Genomic DNA, 18487 nt, shown 5'->3' with positions numbered 1-18487 from the left:
CTACGATGGTGATCAAGGTGTCGCGCCGGTGACGATGGTGATCATGACGGTGCTTCGGAGATGGAGATCACAAGCACAAGATGATGATGGCCATATCATATCACTTATATTGATTGCATGTGATGTTTATCTTTTATGCATCTTATCTTGCTTTGATTGACGGTAGCATTATAAGATGATCTCTCACTAAATTTCAAGATAAAAGTGTTCTCCCTGAGTATGCACCGTTGCCACAGTTCGTCGTGCCCAGACACCACGTGATGATTGGGTGTGATAAGCTCTATGTCCATCTACAACGGGTGCAAGCCAGTTTTGCACACGCAGAATACTAAGGTTAAACTTGACGAGCCTAGCATATGCAGATATGGCCTCGGAACACTGAGACCGAAAGGTCGAGCATGAATCATATAATAGATATGATCAACATATTGATGTTCACCATTGAAAGCTACTCCATTTCACGTGATGATCAGTTATGGTTTAATTGATTTGGATCACGTGATCACTTAGAAGATTAGAGGGATGTCTTTCTAAGTGGGAGTTCTTAAGTAATATGATTAATTGAACTTAAATTTATCATGAACTTAGTACCTGATAGTATCTTGCTTGTCTATGTTTGATTGTAGATAGATGGCCCGTGCTCTTGTTCCGTTGAATTTTAATGCGTTCCTTGAGAAAGCAAAGTTGAAAGATGATGGTAGCAATTACACGGACTGGGTCCGTAACTTGAGGATTACCCTCATTGCTGCACAGAAGAATTACATCCTGGAAGCACCGCTAGGTGCCAGGCCTGCTGCTGGAGCAACACCAGATGTTATGAACGTCTGGCAGAGCAAAGCTGATGACTACTCGATAGTTCAGTGTGCCATGCTTTACGTCTTAGAATCGGGACTTCAACAACGTTTTGAACGTCGTGGAGCATATGAGATGTTCCAGGAGTTGAAGTTAATATTTCAAGCAAATGCCCGAATTGAGAAATATGAAGTCTCCAATAAATTATATAGCTGCAAGATGGAGGAGAATAGTTCTGTCAGTGAACATATACTCAAAATGTCTGGGTATCATAATCACTTGACTCAACTGGGAGTTAATCTTCCTGTTGATAGTGTCATTGACAGAGTTCTTCAATCACTGCCACCAAGCTACAAGAGCTTCGTGATGAACTATAACATGCAAGGGATGGATAAGACAATTCCCGAGCTCTTCGCAATGCTAAAGGCTGCGGAGGTAGAAATCAAGAAGGAGCATCAAGTGTTGATGGTCAACAAGACCGCCAGTTTCAAGAAAAAGGGCAAAGGGAAGAAGAAGGGGAACTTCAAGAAGAATAGTAAGCAAGTTACTGCTCAGGAGAAGAAACCCAAATCTGGACCTAAGCCTGAAACTGAGTGCTTCTACTGCAAGCAGACTGGACACTGGAAGCGGAACTGCCCCAAGTATTTGGCGGATAAGAAGGATGGCAAGGTGAACAAAGGTATATGTGATATACATGTTATTGATGTGTACCTTACTAGAGCTCGCAGTAGAACCTGGGTATTTGATACTGGTTCTATTGCTAACATTTGCAACTGGAATCAGGGACTACGGATTAAGCGAACACTGGCAAAGGACGAGGTGACGATGCGCGTGGGAAATGGTTCCAAAGTCGATGTGATCGCGGTCGGCACGCTACCTCTACATCTACCTTCGGGATTAGTTTTAGACCTAAATAATTGTTATTTGGTGCCAGCATTGAGCATGGACATTATATCTGGATCTTGTTTGATGCGAGACGGTTATTCATTTAAATCAGAGAATAATGGTTGTTCTATTTATATGAGTAATAACTTTTGTGGTCATGCACCCTTGAAGAGTGGTCTATTTTTGATGAATCTCGATAGTAGTGATACACATATTCATAATGTTGAAACCAAAAGATGCAGAGTTGATAATGATAGTGCAAATTATTTGTCGCACTGCCGTTTAGGTCATATCGGTGTAAAGCGCATGAAGAAACTCCATACTGATGGACTTTTGGAATCACTTGATTATGAATCACTTGGTACTTGTGAACCGTGCCTCATGGGCAAGATGACCAAAACGCCGTTCTCCGGTACTATGGAGAGAGCAACGGATTTGTTGGAAATCATACATACAGATGTATGTGGTCCGATGAATACTGAGGCTCGTGGTGGATATCGTTATTTTCTCACCTTCACAGATGATTTAAGCAGATATGGGTATATCTACTTAATGAAACATAAGTCTGAAACATTTGAAAAGTTCAAAGAATTTCAGAGTGAAGTTGAAAATCATCGTAACAAGAAAATAAAGTTTCTACGATCTGATCATGGAGGAGAATATTTGAGTTACGAGTTTGGTCTACATTTGAAACAATGCAGAATAGTTTTGCAACTCACGCCACCCGGAACACCACAACGTAATGGTGTGTCCGAACGTCGTAATCATACTTTACTAGATATAGTGCGATCTATGATGTCTCTTATAGATTTACCGCTATCGTTTTGGGGTTATGCTTTAGGGACGGCTGCATTCACGTTAAATAGGGCACCATCGAAATCCGTTGAGACGACGCCTTATGAACTGTGGTTTGGCAAGAAACCAAAGTTGTCGTTTCTGAAAGTTTGGGGCTGCGATGCTTATGTGAAAAAGTTTCAACCTGATAAGCTCGAACCCAAATCGGAGAAATGTGTCTTCATATGATACCCAAAGGAAACTATTAGGTACACCTTCTATCACAGATCCAAAGGCAAGACTTTCGTTTCTAAGAATGGATCCTTTCTAGAGAAGGAGTTTCTCTCGAAAGAAGTGAGTGGGACGAAAGTAGAACTTGATGAGGTAACTGTACCTGCTCCCTTATTGGAAAGTAGTACATCACAGAAACCTGTTTCTGTGACATCTACACCAATTAGTGAGGAAGCTAATGATAATGATCATGAAACTTCAGATCAAGTTACTACCGAACCTCATAGATCAACCAGAATAAGATCCGCACCAGAGTGGTACGGTAATCCTGTTCTGGAAGTCATGCTACTAGATCATGATGAACCTACGAACTATGAAGAAGCAATGGTGAGCCCAGATTCCGCAAAATGGCTAGAAGACATGAAATCTGAGATGGGATCCATGTATGAGAACAAAGTGCGGACTTTGGTTGACTTGCCCGTTGATCGGCAAGCAATTGAGAATAAATGGATCTTCAAGAAGAAGACTGATGCTGACGGTAATGTTACTGTCTACAAAGCTCGACTTGTTGCAAAAGGTTTTCGACAAGTTCAAGGGATTGACTATGATGAGACCTTCTCACCCGTAGCGATGCTTAAGTCTGTCCGAATCATGTTAGCAATTGCCGCATTTTATGAGTATGAAATTTGGCAAATGGATGTTAAAACTGCATTCCTGAATGGATTTCTGGAAGAAGAGTTGTATATGATGCAGCCAGAAGGTTTTGTCGATCCAAAGGGAGCTAACAAAGTGTGCAAGCTCCAGTGATCCATTTATGGACTGGTGCAAGCCTCTTGGAGTTGGAATAAACACTTTGATAGTGTGATCAAAGCATTTGGTTTTGTACAGACTTTTGGAGAAGCCTGTATTTACAAGAAAGTGAGTGGGAGCTCTGTAGCATTTCTGATATTATATGTGGATGACATATTATTGATTGGAAATGATATAGAATTTCTCGATAGCATAAAGGGATATTTGAATAAGAGTTTTTCAATGAAAGACCTCGGTGAAGCTGCTTATATATTAGGCATTAAGATCTATAGAGATAGATCAAGACGCTTAATTGGACTTTCACAAAGCACATACCTTGACAAAGTTTTGAAGAAGTTCAAAATGGATCAGGCAAAGAAAGGGTTCTTGCCTGTGTTACAAGGTGTGAAGTTGAGTAAGACTCAATGTCCGACCACCGTAGAAGATAGAGAGAAAATGAAAGATGTTCCCTATGCTTCAGCCATAGGCTCTATCATGTATGTAATGCTGTGTACCAGACCTGATGTGTGCCTTGCTATAAGTCTAGCAGGGAGGTACCAAAGTAATCCTGGAGTGGATCACTGGACAGCGGTCAAGAACATCCTGAAGTACCTGAAAAGGACTAAGGATATGTTTCTCGTATATGGTGGTGACAAAGAGCTCATCATAAATGGTTACATTGATGCAAGGTTTGACACTGATCCGGACGATTCTAAATCGCAAACCGGATACGTTCTTATATTGAACGGTGGGGCTGTTAGTTGGTGCAGTTCTAAACAAAGCGTCGTGGCGGGATCTACATGTGAAGCGGAGTACATAGCTGCTTCGGAAGCAGCAAATGAAGGAGTCTGCATGAAGGAGTTCATATCCGATCTAGGTGTCATACCTAATGCATCAGGTCCAATTATAATCTTTTGTGGCAATACTGGTACAATTGCCTTGGCGAAGGATTCCAGATTTCACAAGAGAACCAAGCACATCAAGAGACGCTTCAATTCCATTCGAGATTTAGTCCAAGTGGGAGACATAGAAATTTGCAAGATACATACGGATCTGAATGTTGCAAACCCACTGACTAAGCCTCTTCCACGAGCAAAACATGACCAGCACCAAGGCTCCATGGGTGTTAGAATCATTACTGTGTAATCTAGATTATTGACTCTAGTGCAAGTGGGAGACTGAAGGAAATATGCCCTAGAGGCAATAATAAAGTTATTATTTATTTCCTTATATCATGACAAATGTTTATTATTCATGCTAGAATTGTATTAACCGGAAACATAAGACATGTGTGAATACATAGACAAACAGAGTGTCACTAGTATGCCTCTACTTGACTAGTTCGTTAATCGAAGATGGTTATGTTTCCTAGCCATAGACATGAGTTGTCATTTGATTAACGGGATCACATCATTAGGAGAATGATGTGATTGACTTGACCCATTCCATTAGCTTAGCACTTGATCGTTTAGTTTGTTGCTATTGCTTTCTTCATAACTTATACATGTTCCTATGACTATGAGATTATGCAACTCCCATTTACCGGAGGAACACTTTGTGTTCTACCAAACGTCACAACATAACTGGGTGATTATAAAGGTGCTCTACAGGTGTCTCCGAAGGTACTTGTTGGGCTGGCGTATTTCGAGATTAGGATTTGTCACTCCGATTGTCGGAGAGGTATCTTTGGGCCCTCTCGGTAATGGACATCACTTAAGCCTTGCAAGCATTGCAACTAATAAGTTAGTTGCGGGATGATGTATTACAGAACGAGTAAAGAGACTTGCCGGTAACGAGATTGAACTAGGTATTGAGATACCGACGATCGAATCTCGGGCAAGTAACATACCGATGACAAAGGGAAAAACGTAGGTTGTTATGCGGTCTGACCGATAAATATCTTCATAGAATATGTGGGAGCCAATATGAGCATCCAGGTTCCGCTATTGGTTATTGACCGGAGACATGTCTCGGTCATGTCTACATAGTTCTCAAACCCGTAGGGTCCGCACGCTTAAAGTTTCAGTGACGATTGTATTATGAGTTTATGTGATTTGATGTACCAATGGTAGTTCGGAGTCCCGGATGAGACCGGGGACATGACGAGGAGTCTCGAAATGGTCGAGACGTAAAGATCGATATATTGGACGACTATATTCGGACATCGGAAAGGTTCCGAGTGATTCGGGTATTTTCGGGGGTACCGGGGAGTTACGGGAATACGAGGAAGAAGTAATGGGCCTCATGGGCCAAGTGGTGGAAGAGAGGAGGCAGGGCGCGCGGCCCCCCTAGCCCAAACCGAATTGGACTAGGGGGCCAGCCCCCCTTTCCTCCTTCTCCTCCTTCTCCTTCCTTCTCCTTCTCCTCCTTCCTTTCCTCCTCCTAGTAGGAGTAGGAAAGGGGAGTCCTACTCTTACGAGGAGGATGACTCCTCCTCCTAGCGCGCCCGTAGAGGGCCGGCCGGCCTCCCCCCTTGCTCCTTTATATACAGGGGCAGGGGGGCACCTCTAGACACACAAGTTGATCAGTTGATCTCTCCCAGCCGTGTGCGGTGCCCCCCTCCACCATATTCCACCTCCATCATATCCTAGCGGTGCTTAGGCGAAGCCCTGCGTCAATAACAACATCATCACCGTCACCACACCGTCGTGCTAACGGAACTCTTCCGTGAAGCTCTGCTGGATAGGAGTTCGCGGGACGTCATCGAGCTGAACGTGTGCTGAACTCGGAGGTGCCGTGCGTTCGGTACTTGGATCGGTCGGTTCGTGAAGACGTACGAGTACATCAACCGCGTTGTGCTAACGCTTCCACTTTCGGTCTACGAGGCTACGTGGACAACACTCTCCCCTCTCGTTGCTATGCATCACCATGATCTTGCGTGTGCGTAGGAATTTTTTGAAATTACTACGTTTCCCAACAGTATGATGCATGTCTGGTTTAATGAAGCATGGCATGACAAAGTGCAACAAACAACACTACAAATTAAGTGGAGCTCAATATGCAACGGAGTTGCGTATTGAAGAAAAACACCACATGACTTATTTAGTTCTCTCTCGTTTAGGTACTCAACAATATTAAATGTTGGTTAGCATGGCAAGAAGTGAAGCATAACAAAACTATACTATCTAAACAATTTAAATGGGGCCGGATATAACAAACAACAAATTCGTTAAAACCCCATATGCATTTAGCAAATTAATGCAAACAACAATTCAAACATTTTAATTGTTGTTATCATGATGCGGATGACATGTGCAAGTTTATGCAATTTTTATTAAAATTTGACTTGAGCATGATGAGAGCATTTGTCACCGTGGTAGAAAGAAAGGGGTGCTACGGCGACGAAACGGAAATTATGCCGCGACAACATTCCGATGATCCGGTAGCTCACGTGGATACTGGTGCAAAAGGAAGTGGGTGTGAGTGTGTCATGCAAGAAGATGGGGTGCTCCGGGCTACCGGGTTCCCACATGTCGACGGCAAGGCAACGAGGAACTCGCAAAGAACAACTCGGACACGGTGCAACAACGAGTATCTCATACATCACACAACATTCATTCACGGGCGTCTTCTCAGTGGTTATACCTTCCAAGGGAGCATTCTCGGGCGGTTCGAGTTCGTGGAGGAAGTAGTTGTTCCATGACGGTAGTAGAAGTAGTGGTTCTATCGGTCCTCGGTGATGGTAGTGGAAGTATTGGTTCACGAGTCAAATAGGAAATGATCGTTCATGTTCGGGGAGCGATAGTGGTACACAGTCATCGGGGAACTTGATGAATCCATGTCGACGGTAGTCATACACTTAGTCTTGTTGGATCGACAACAACCGTAGTCGTTCTAGGCATCGGGCGTCGGGGTACTTGGCGTTCTTGGTGATTCCAAAGACGGCGGTAGAGGTACACATTTTCATCGATGTTCGAGACACCAGTACAGGAACTTGGCGGTCCATGTAGTAGAACTTGGCGCATCCAAGGTCTTCGGGCGTAGTGGTACACATGTCAGCGGGGTACTTGTCGGATCCAAGAGGTACTTGGCAACGGTAGAGGTACATGCGGTCTTCGGACTTGCCGGTCTCGACGAAATGAAGGGGGTACTTGGTACAATCCGTGTAGTCACACACTTGTCGTCGAGGGACTTGGCGAAAATCCTGGTCTCGGGTTTTGTAGTCGTCCACAAGGTCCAACATAGAGTCTTGGCAAACCCAGGGTGCATCTTGCCGTAGTTGTACAGTGCGGTGGCCTTGGGTCCATGGCAATAAGAGGTTGATGGCGAGGTGGATGTGCTACTGGTGCCCCGTGGAGGCAGCGAGGCCGGGGAGGTGCAGTAGCGAAGCAGAGCTCGCGAGAAGAGGAGGAAGTCGCGGCGCTGGTGCAAGGGACCTGGTGAACTGGTCAAAGCAGAGCGGGCATGGAGGCAGGGGTGATGAGAGCCAGCGGGGACGCGGGGAAGACGGATCCGTCCGATTCCCAGCTAGAACGAGTGCAGAACAGCGGCAAGGCAGAGCTTGGCCGAGCCGTTCATCCATGGCGGGGTCCTGCTCCAGTTGGGCGATGAAGACAGGCACAGTGCCCATGGCAGGGGCCGAGGCGTGGTGCTCCAGGTCGCCGGTGTCCGGCAGGGTCGCGGTGGCGGCCTCCGGCGAGGGAGCCGAATGGAGGCGGGGCGATGGCGGCACTGGAGGGACGGGGAGAGGGAGCAAGGCGGCGGAGTGGGAGGACGTGACGCGGCGCATGTGTGCGGCGCAGGAGGAAGGATGGGATCGATCGGGCGTCTCCCTTGGAGGCACTGGTTGTATGTGTGTGGGAGATCGAGAGGGTGAGGGGGAGATGAGTGAATGAAGGAGAGAGGGATGGGGATCGAGCGAAGGAGCTCCTCTCCCACGGCTCGATGAATGCGGGCGTGTGTGGCGGCGGTCGTTGGAACGAGGGGAGGAAGAGAGCGAGAGAGGAGTGGTCGGGCCTAGGGTTAGGTTAGGTGGGCCTGCGGCTGGGCTTAGTAGATGGGTCGGCGGAGAGGGAAAAGGCCATAGGCCTGGTCGGCTGGGCAGCTGGCTGCAGGCTCTCTCTCACTCTCTTAAATTCTCTTTTCAGCAAAAAAAAGATAGGCCAAAAGAATTAAGAGAAGAGGCCATGGAGAAGAACAAAATTATGGGACATTTTTGTATGGCTTAAAGGAATATTTCCACCCCAACAAAAATGGTATCAACAAGTTAGGAGAATTTAAATTCAAACTTAATTGACTAGAGCCAAAGGAGTTTGAATGGAGGCTAGGTTATAGGGGTGTGCAAAAATGTTGAGGATTTTGGAGGACCCTCGATAAAAGGAGAAACAATTATCAGCAAGGTTTGGAGGTGAAACCTGAAGCAGAAGAGGCATGGAACTAAAATGCAAGTGTGTTATGGTTAATTCCAAAAGAACGGAATATTTATTATAGCTCCCTAGTATATTGGGAGGATAGGTTATATAGAGAAATCACCATGTGAGTTCCCTCAATTTAAATAGATCAAATATCTATGCATTTTATTTTGTTGAGTTTTTTAAAATGAAATGTCATGATGACATGATGCAATGCAAAAAATAGAGCAAGAAAATAAAACACACGAGGAAACTCAAAATAGCTGGAAGTCTTCTGGAGCGTCGGTCTCTGGGCGTCACAACACTCCACCACTACGAGAGGATCTCGTCCCGAGATCTAGGATGGCACCGGAGGGAAACGAAAGAGGACGAGAAGAGGTAAAACTAAGTTATTTTGACAAACGAGTGAAACCAATGAACCTTGAGAGGTTGAACAAATTGAAAGAAAGAATAGAGCGAAGATGAACAAAGTTGAAAACGGTCTGTTAGAAAAGAGGAACAAGGAACATTACGAGAACCTTTTAGGTTGAAGGACATAAGATAAGTGTTACAATGGACAAGTACATGCAAGCACTCCGGTTGAAACGAGATGAACAAGGAACGATAAGGCTCAATTCACTACAAAAAAAAGATACATCCATGACATTCTGGGCCGAACGAAATTTTTTTGTCATACATATGACACTTCTATGAGGATAATTGTGACAATACCCGGTATCATCATAGATGTGGTGGGCTCCTACTTCTATGACAAAAAATCATGACAAAAAATGGGCTTTTCGTCCTGGGCGGGCCGGAGCCGCAGCTGCATGACATTCTTTGGGCTGTCCATGACGGAAAAAATCATGGTAGAAGCGAGGGGGAGGAAAATTTCGGGGAGTTCCCGGTTACGGTGGGAGGTCGGGGGCCGAGCGATGCGCGTTTCTCTCGTACACGTACGCGCGTGTGTGCAAGGCGTTGGCTCTAACTGAACCCGAGCGAGGCGTTGGGCTCTAACTGAACCCGAGTGATTGCACTGCAGGCTACACGTTACTGAACCCGAGCAATCGATCGATGGCTATTAACTGAACCCGATCGAGCGATTCCTTTGCTACTGCTGCTAAGTGAAGTCGATCGATTGGATGGACAGTGAGCATTGCGGGGGGGGGGGGGGTGGATGAACAGTGAGCGGTGGCGTTGCCTCTGGATGAACAGGACCCCGTGGTGTGGTGGAGGGCCGGATGAATAGTAGACGGTGGAGGGGTTCCCTTGGAGGGGTGGTTGAACAGGACCCTGTGGTGTGGAGGGATGGATGAACAGTAGACGGTGGAGGGGTGCTCGTGGAGGGGTGGTTGAACAGTAGCCGGTGGAGTAGCGCGCGGTGGAGGCTGGATGAACAGGAGCCTGTGGAGGCTGGAGGAGGTCGACGATGGAGATGAACAGTATCCCATGGAGTCCCGTTTTGCGGTATGCCACACCCCTCCCGATCAACAGGACCCCCGTTTCGATCGTAGCGCTCCAACACAAGTCTGTTTCATCCGTTTTGCGGTACGCCACACCCCTCCCGATCAACAGGACCCCCGTTTCGACCGTAGGAGGTCCGTTTCGTCCGTTTTGCGGTATGCCACACCCCTCCCGATCAACAGGACCCCCGTTTCGACCGTAGGAGGTCCGTTTCCTCCGTTTTGCAGTACGTCAGACCCCTCCCGATCAACAGGACCCCGTTCCGAACGTAGGAGGTCCATTTCCTCTGTTGTGCGGTACGCCAGGCCTCGTTTACATCGCCTGTTCCATCCAAGTCCTCCCGATGAACACGACCACGCATTCCGTTCCAACCCAGCCGGTTGGTTCCCACGTGTTCCATTGCCTCCCGATGAACACGACGCATTTCGTTGCCTCCCCATGAACATGATGACGACGCTGTTTCTCCGTTCCGACCAGCCATGTACATGAGCCCTGCCGTACGTATGCGCGAGTAGGCGTTCGAGACCCCGCCCGTATGTACATATACGTGGCCGTATTTTCTTTCTTGCACCCTGGCCGATGTACGTACATGTACATGCTACGTGCGCGCCTCTATTACGACACATACGCGCCTCTACTACGACACATGCGCGCCTCTACATCCACCAGTATATATGTAAGTACACGTTCACGACCAGAATGATAACGCTACGTACGCTTCGACTAGGTGGGTCCCGACTGTCAGGCACTTCCTTGCGTGCGAAGATGTAGCTGGTGGGTCCCAACAGTCAAGGGGGAAACATTTTTTTCATGAAATACGGTGGCTCGTCCGGTGGGTCCCCGCTGTCAGGTGGAGGAATAATTATTTTGCACGGAATAAGGAGGCACTTCCTTGCTGCGTCCGTGGACCCAGCTGTCAGCCTCTCCACGTACAGTCCACGTCCGATGGAAGCCGTTCCTTGACCACGTTGACCACGCCGCGTCGAGAGCACCAGGGCGGTGGACGACGGCGAGGCCTAGGAAGGGGACGGCGCGGAGCCGGGGAAGACGCGGCAGTGGATGCCCATGCATAGAGGAGTACGAGGGTTCACTGGTTCGCTGTGGTGTGAGGCTGCCGTCACCGTAGAATAACAAGGGGTGTGGGTGAGTAGAGGGATGGCCTGGCCAGCGGTGGGAGTAGTAGGGGGCGGTGAGGCCTCCTCCGCATAGCAGCCGGCCACGAGAGGCAGGAGCACGAGGCACGACCGGCGCTGGTTTGGCCAGCTGGAGCAAGAAGACCAGAGGTTGAAGAAGCACTACGACTGTTGGATGGACATCGTATGGTCACTGGAGCTAGAATCGTGCATATTGACTAAGTTGACAAAGCCCTTCGTCCCCGTCAACTTAGTAGGCCCACAAGTCAGCCTGCCACTATACTGGGTCCCAGCTAACAAGGGAGTATTCATTTTTTGTGCATAATAAGGAGGCACTTCCTTGCGTGCGAAGATATAGCTGGTGGGTCTGAGCTGTCAGCGCCGGTAACGTTTTTTTCGCGAAATACAGAGGCCCTTTCGGTGGGTCCCTGATGTCAGGTGGAGGAATCATTATTTTGCACGTAATAAGGAGGCATTTCCTTGCGTGCGGCTGTGGACCCAGCTGTCGGCCTCTTCACGTACAGTCCACTTCAGATGCATGTCGGTTGTTGACCACGTTGACCAGGCCGCGCCGAGAGCACCAGGGCGGTGGACCACGGCGAGGCCTAGGAAGGGAATGACACAGAGGCAGGGAAGACTCGGCAGTTGTTTCCCACACGGAGGGGAGTATGACTGTACGAGGGTTTACTGGTTCGTCTGCGGTCGCCGGAGAATAACAGCAGGTGTGGGTGAGTAGAGGGATGGCTAGGCCAGTGATGAGAGTACGATGGGGCGGTGAGTCCTGCGCGGCAGCAGAGCCGGCCGCGGGGAGGAGGGAGCAGGCAGTCCCGCCGGCGCTTGTTTGAGCGGCTGGAGCAGGAAGAGCAGAGATTGAAGAAGCACGACGGTCGTTGGATGCCCATCCAATAGTCACTGCTTGTGCGTCAACCTTTTTTTAGGAAAGCCTCAAATCTGTGGAAAACAGCATACAACCCATCTGCCATTATTTCTAATAATTTACAGCCCATTTGCTAATTATTAAGGTTCTTTTGGAGCCCATATTCTTTTTGTTAGCATTACAGCCCATATTGTGGCCACGGTTAAAAAATTATACGAATTTTTGCATATTTCGGTGCGGTCTGAATTGTTTTTAATCCCAAAATTTCGACTCACATTCAAACTGATTTTAAAAATAAATGTATATCAATATAAAATCCAACAAATTCTCCACGCATAAAAATTAATGTAATTTAAAATCTCGAAATGAAAAAAAAGATATTTGAAACTAATTGCCGGTTTGATGTGTTTTAAAAATGTGCAGCCCATTTCTCATTACTGATGGGCCATTTTCTCGGCCAGCCGAATGAAAGCTCTCCTCGTCTTGAAAGATTTGCAGCCCAACAGGCCTGACAAAGCGACTTACTTGGCAAATCACAAAAAAACTGGGCTGTGGCCGTGGACCCAGCTGTCAGCCTCTCCACGTACAGTACTCTTCCGATGGAATGTTGTTGACCATGTTGACCAGGCCGCGCCGAGAGCACCAAGGTGGTGGACGACGGCGAGCCCTAGGAAGGGGACGACGCGGAGCCGGGGAAGACGCGGCAGTGGATGCCCACGCGGAGAGGAGTACGAGGGTTCACTGGTTCGGCTGCGGTGTGAGGCTTCCATCACCGCAGGGCCGGGCTAGCGGTGGGAGTAGTAGGGGCGATGAGGCCTCAAGGCAGCACAGCCGGCCACTAGAGGCAGGAGCATGTGGTCTCCCCGGCGCTGGTTTGGTCGGCTGGTGCAAGAAGAGCAGCAAGAAGCAGCAGGACCGTTCGATTCAAATCCAATGATTACTGCTGCTAGAATTGTTTGTTGACTAAGTTGACAAGCCCTGTGTACGCGTCAACTTAGTAGGCCCACATGTCAGCCTCCCAACCAGTGCGCCCCAGTTGTCAGTGGGAGGAATCATTTTTTTCGTGTAATAAGGAGGCAGTTGATTGCATGCGGCCAGGCCAGCAGAGGGAGTAAGGTGGGCCCGGGAAGTCTGCGCGGCATCACAGCGGGCCACAAGAGGAGGGAGCAGGCAGTCCCACCGGCGCTAGTTTAGGCGGCTGGAGCAGGAAGATCAGAGATTGAAGAAGCACGTCGGCCGTTGGATGAACATCCAACAATCACTGCTGCTAGAATCGTGTGTTCATTGACAAAGCCTTGCGTAAACAAGTCAGCCTCGAAATTTGTGGCATGTACAGCCCATTTGCTATTATTTTTATAACTTTTACTCATTTTCTAATTCATATGGAATTTATTGGAGCCCGTTTTCCATTTTTAGAATTGCTGGCCATTTTCTGGTCAGTACCAGGGTCAAAAAATTAACTAAATATGTGGGAAATTTTGAAAATTCGCAATTTTTTGCTGGGGAATGAAATATTCTTAATCCAAAAATTAATAGCCATACTAAAACAAATTTAAAAATAAATTAGTACTATGTCATGTTAAATCCAATGAAATATGTATAAGATAGCAGTGAAGAACAAAAACAAAAAAGAAACTTATATCCCATTTGCTATAATTTTTTTGGAATTTTCAACCCCTTTTGATATTACTTTTAACAGACATTTACCATACTATTAAGCCAGGCCGGAATGCATCCCTCCTCATCTTGAAAGATTTGCAGCCCAATAATTCGGAGAAAACAAATAGGCGTAGCTTGGGTATTCTTCAAAAAGAAATACTGGGCTACCTATTTTCCCAAAGAACTGGTGCATGAGCAATTAGCTTTATTTATTTATTTACTTATTTATGTTTAGGGGACCATGAGCCTCCCTTCCAGTTAATTATGGGCTTCCCTATTGGGCCTTCATTAGTGGGCTGCATGTTATCAACAAGTGGAAAATGTGTTCCGTACAAAAAATAGTATGCGCTACGTACGGTACGGGGCACTAAAGGATCGAACCGTGCAATGACTTCCAAAACATTGTGTTTGTCATTCTAACAACACATTTATTCAACCAACAGATGAAATATACTACTGATTGTACATTGAAAACAGCAGCAACAGCAACCAAGGCTGGGGGTGCAACAGAAGCAGTAAGCAGGACAGAAGAGTGAAGACACAGCTCTCTCTTCCAAACCAAACATCAGCCATCATTACAAAAGGGCTACCAAAAAAGAACAAGTGTATGCATCAAACTAAATAAAGATCCTACTACACCAAGTGTACGCATCTAACTAACTGGCTCAGTTAGACATTACTATTTATTAAGCTGTGGAGATTGGCCGACGACTTGAACCAGATGGGTGCCTGACGGGGGAAACTCCAGCCAGCAGGTCGAAGTCTGATACTTGCGACCCTCTCTCCTACTTTGGGCTGCAGAGCGTGGCGGCACATATCAGGGTATGGTGCATGAAGAGACGCATGGTACGCTGTGTACACACAGTTTTGCCTGATGAATGAAACCGCGCTGCCATCATGATCCTTGCCGTCGGTTATCTCCTGGTTAATCGGATAATTCAATCCGACAAACAGAGAGCGTGTACCAAGGCTACTTACCAGCCTCCAGTCAAAAATTCCTGAAGGCCCAGAGAAGTTGGGATCCTGCTCAAAGACCTTGCAGTGACTGTGATTGTATTCCGCGAAACAACACGTCCGGTACATGCGAACGATCATCAATCTTTGGTCGTCGTCTGATCAAGCCAGGAACCACCTTCAACTGCCATGCCGCTTTTCTTTGAAAGGCTCTAGGATTAGGAAGGGTAGGGACACCAGGCGGCCTACAACATCATATCAAGTTGGAGTCAAATAAAAAATGGCTCTTGATTTAGTCAATCTTAAGAACAGCATGTTATGAGCATGAATATTTTTTCAGCAAATGTTGACAGTAATATAAGCAAGCCATCATGATATCATAGGAAAGTAACATACTGCTATAACAGCCGTTTGTAGCGATGACTGGAGTAGGCCAGCAATACATCCAGCCATAGAAGGAGTCGACGGCGTAAATGAAGCCCTTGTGTTCAATGGCATCAGAGAACCATGGAGGATGTATGATCCTGCGATGGACGTGCAGATTTATCCACTTACCGCAGTGACCTGTCAGATAGGCGAGACCACGGTTGAAGAACGCAATTAGCCTGAAGTCTTTATAATTCGCAGATCTTGTGGGCACTTGGCAGATTACAACCTTGAGCAAATCAAACTTGGTATCATGTTGGCTACTGTAAGATTCCGAGTATTCTGGGCCGTGGTGCCAAAGCAGTGCAGTGTTAATCGAAGGAAGGGGGATCAATCACCGGGTGTAGACCTCCACGAGCATCCAGCTGCTGCGACCATTGACGAGAACCATCCAAGACATGTTCATGCCGACCCAGTACATACCGTTAATGTAGTTGAGGCTGACGGGGATCGGATCGCAACCAAGGGGGTTGATGCTAGCCACCCTACGATCGTTATGTTGCGTGACACGCCGTTTCTGAAGATCAGGCGGCATCAACAAGAAAGGAGCTGGCTTAAAAAGCTCCGGCATGAGGGCCTTGAGTAAATGGTATAGCCCCGACGAGCACGCAGCGAGAGGCATGGTACTGAGATTGTCCACACGCGAAACAATGAGCTTGATTACCTCCGTGGGGAGCGAATTCTAGCCACTCTTTCGGCGGACGCTGCTCGGTTCTGCCATTGTTAGTGCTTGGGTTTTGGACGAGGGGGGGAGGCGCCTTAGCGGGGATGGAAGATTGGACGAGATTACGTGCGGACAAAGATGGAGAAGCGAATATGTGATGCGGGAAGTGGACAGGTGATGATGACTACAGCATGCCGCTTGACTTACGAGACACATAACAGCAGCGTAGGGTCATGTCGATGCCAGGCAACTTGCTTGAGTGATCACAGTACTGGTACTCCCTACAGTGCTATGCCCTAACTTGCTTGAGTAGAGTAGTAGAGTAGGACTCTGCTCTACTACTAGCACCGGAGGAGTAGTATATTCTAATCTAAAATAGTTACATACGTCAATGCCCGAGCGTGGAACGACTACGAACCGTGCTCAAAGACTGTGTCTACGTGGTGTTTGGACATGGGCGACAACCTCAATGCCAACGGTGCTGCTCCCGTTGCACCGCATGTGTTTCTGTCCTTCCTGTTCGAAATCGTGGTAGAATTCATGTTTCTACTCTGTATCCTACTACTATGCTAGTCCACATGATTAGTTTCATCTCTGTTATAGCCGTCATGATTTATTTTGTGCTTATTCGGATTAAATCTCATAGTAACTTGCTCATATATTCAACTGGCGCAACGTCCCCTACAGCCACTCCCGTCTCATGGACGACCTGGTCGATGCCTCCAAGGAGCCCTTCGTCCACTGCTATGAGTGCCCGATGTCGTTTTGTGGCTCGCCGGCGGACATGGTGCATCACCTCATGGATGCGTGCAGTGGTCACTGCTGGCCCTTGGCGGAGAACATCAAGTACGAGACGTGCTACCCATTCACCATGCCGGAGTCGCTAGAGGATCACCGCTGCCTGCTAGTCTCGGAGGAGGATGGCATCATCTTCCTCTTGATCGTGGGCACCGGCGAGGCCCGCTCAGGCCGCCGCCCCGTCTCTGTAATGTGTGCCAGGGGTGACGCCGCTGACACTGACACTGATAAGAGGCCGATGTACGGGTGCTCGTGGCATGGCAGTAAAGTTGTCATATCACAAAACCCAACCACTCCCAGTAATAAGTGGCCTGGTAAAATAAACGGACAAGCAACCATCACATCCCTCCGTCTTTTTTGCATTTCATCTCTCTGCATTTACTTTCTCCGGTTCATCTTGCACACTCGATCCCTAGCTACTACTCCTAGGGCCAGTTCTTTTGGCGGCTTCCCCAGCTTTTCCCACCAGACTAGTCACAGTGGAGAGTAACAATAAGGTGCCTCACTCATTTATTTGGGCTTCTAAACTACTACTCCATCCTGTTTTATTCCTCACCATTGTAATTTGTGCTAAATTTTGACCAAAGATTTAACTGGTTTATTCCTCACCATTGTAATCCCTCCGTCTAGGTGTGTAAGTCATCTTACGAAAACCAAATAATCCCAAAACACTTAGGCGCGGTGCATTAACTTCTACCTCATTTCTTGTTTCTTGACATGTCAACCAATAAGAGATAAAGAGTGTGCATGCTTTTAATGACTTGAGATATCAAACACGACATGCAGTGGTTAGTTTATTGCATGCAATACTATTAATTAGCAAATAAACATTAATGTTTCTCGCTTTCTCCTCCTCTTTGGTCACGGCGCACAGCCTAAGATGACTTACTCACCTAGACGGATGGAGTAGTGCATGTGACATGCACTAACATTTCATTAGTTAAATTTATGATCAAAATTTGACATAGATTACAATGGGGACCAATAAACCAGGACGGAGGTAGTAGTTATGGGATTACTAATCTAGAAGCCTAAAAGAACTGGCCCCTGGTACTCCTACTACTAGTAGTACTCAAGTTGGAATTACAATTGCATGACACAACTTGTTAGGCAGAAAATTCGATACAGGGTGTAGGAAGCGGTTTGGGAATTTGCATGCCTTTCCAACCAGTGAGATACTCCGTACAAAGTACGACAGAGAAATAACCACAGAGAAGGAAGCTAAAAGTAAACAATCAAACGAGCATTTTTGCATTTGTTTTGCATTGAATCATTTCACAAGCTTGACTAGTGTTGTTTTTTACTTTTACAAAAACCGCATCATAATGTTAAAACATGCATTTGCACGTACTCCCTCCGTCCGAGTTTATTAGGCCTAAAGACAACTTCTCTTAGACCAAGACACATAGTAATTTGCTCACATTAATTCTTCCATTCCACTCCCAATGCACTCCCTCACATGCATGCAGCCAATGAAAAAGCACACATGAAGTGTATTAACTTTTCAGCCATGGCACCAACAACAATAGCTCTCAATACAACCAATGAAATGGTTGCATGCATGCACCTTTCCAACGCGGGGCCTTATAAAAGGGGACATGCTTGTGATGCTGAGAGGCCGTAGTACTCCCTCCGTCTAGGTGTATAAGTCTTCCCTCCTTCTTGGTCATGGTGCACAACCAAAGATGACTTATTGACCTGGACAGAGGGA

This window comes from Triticum aestivum, chromosome 5A, assembly GCF_018294505.1.
Source record: "Triticum aestivum cultivar Chinese Spring chromosome 5A, IWGSC CS RefSeq v2.1, whole genome shotgun sequence".
NCBI lineage: Eukaryota > Viridiplantae > Streptophyta > Magnoliopsida > Poales > Poaceae > Triticum > Triticum aestivum.
This window is presented reverse-complemented; position numbering follows the sequence as displayed.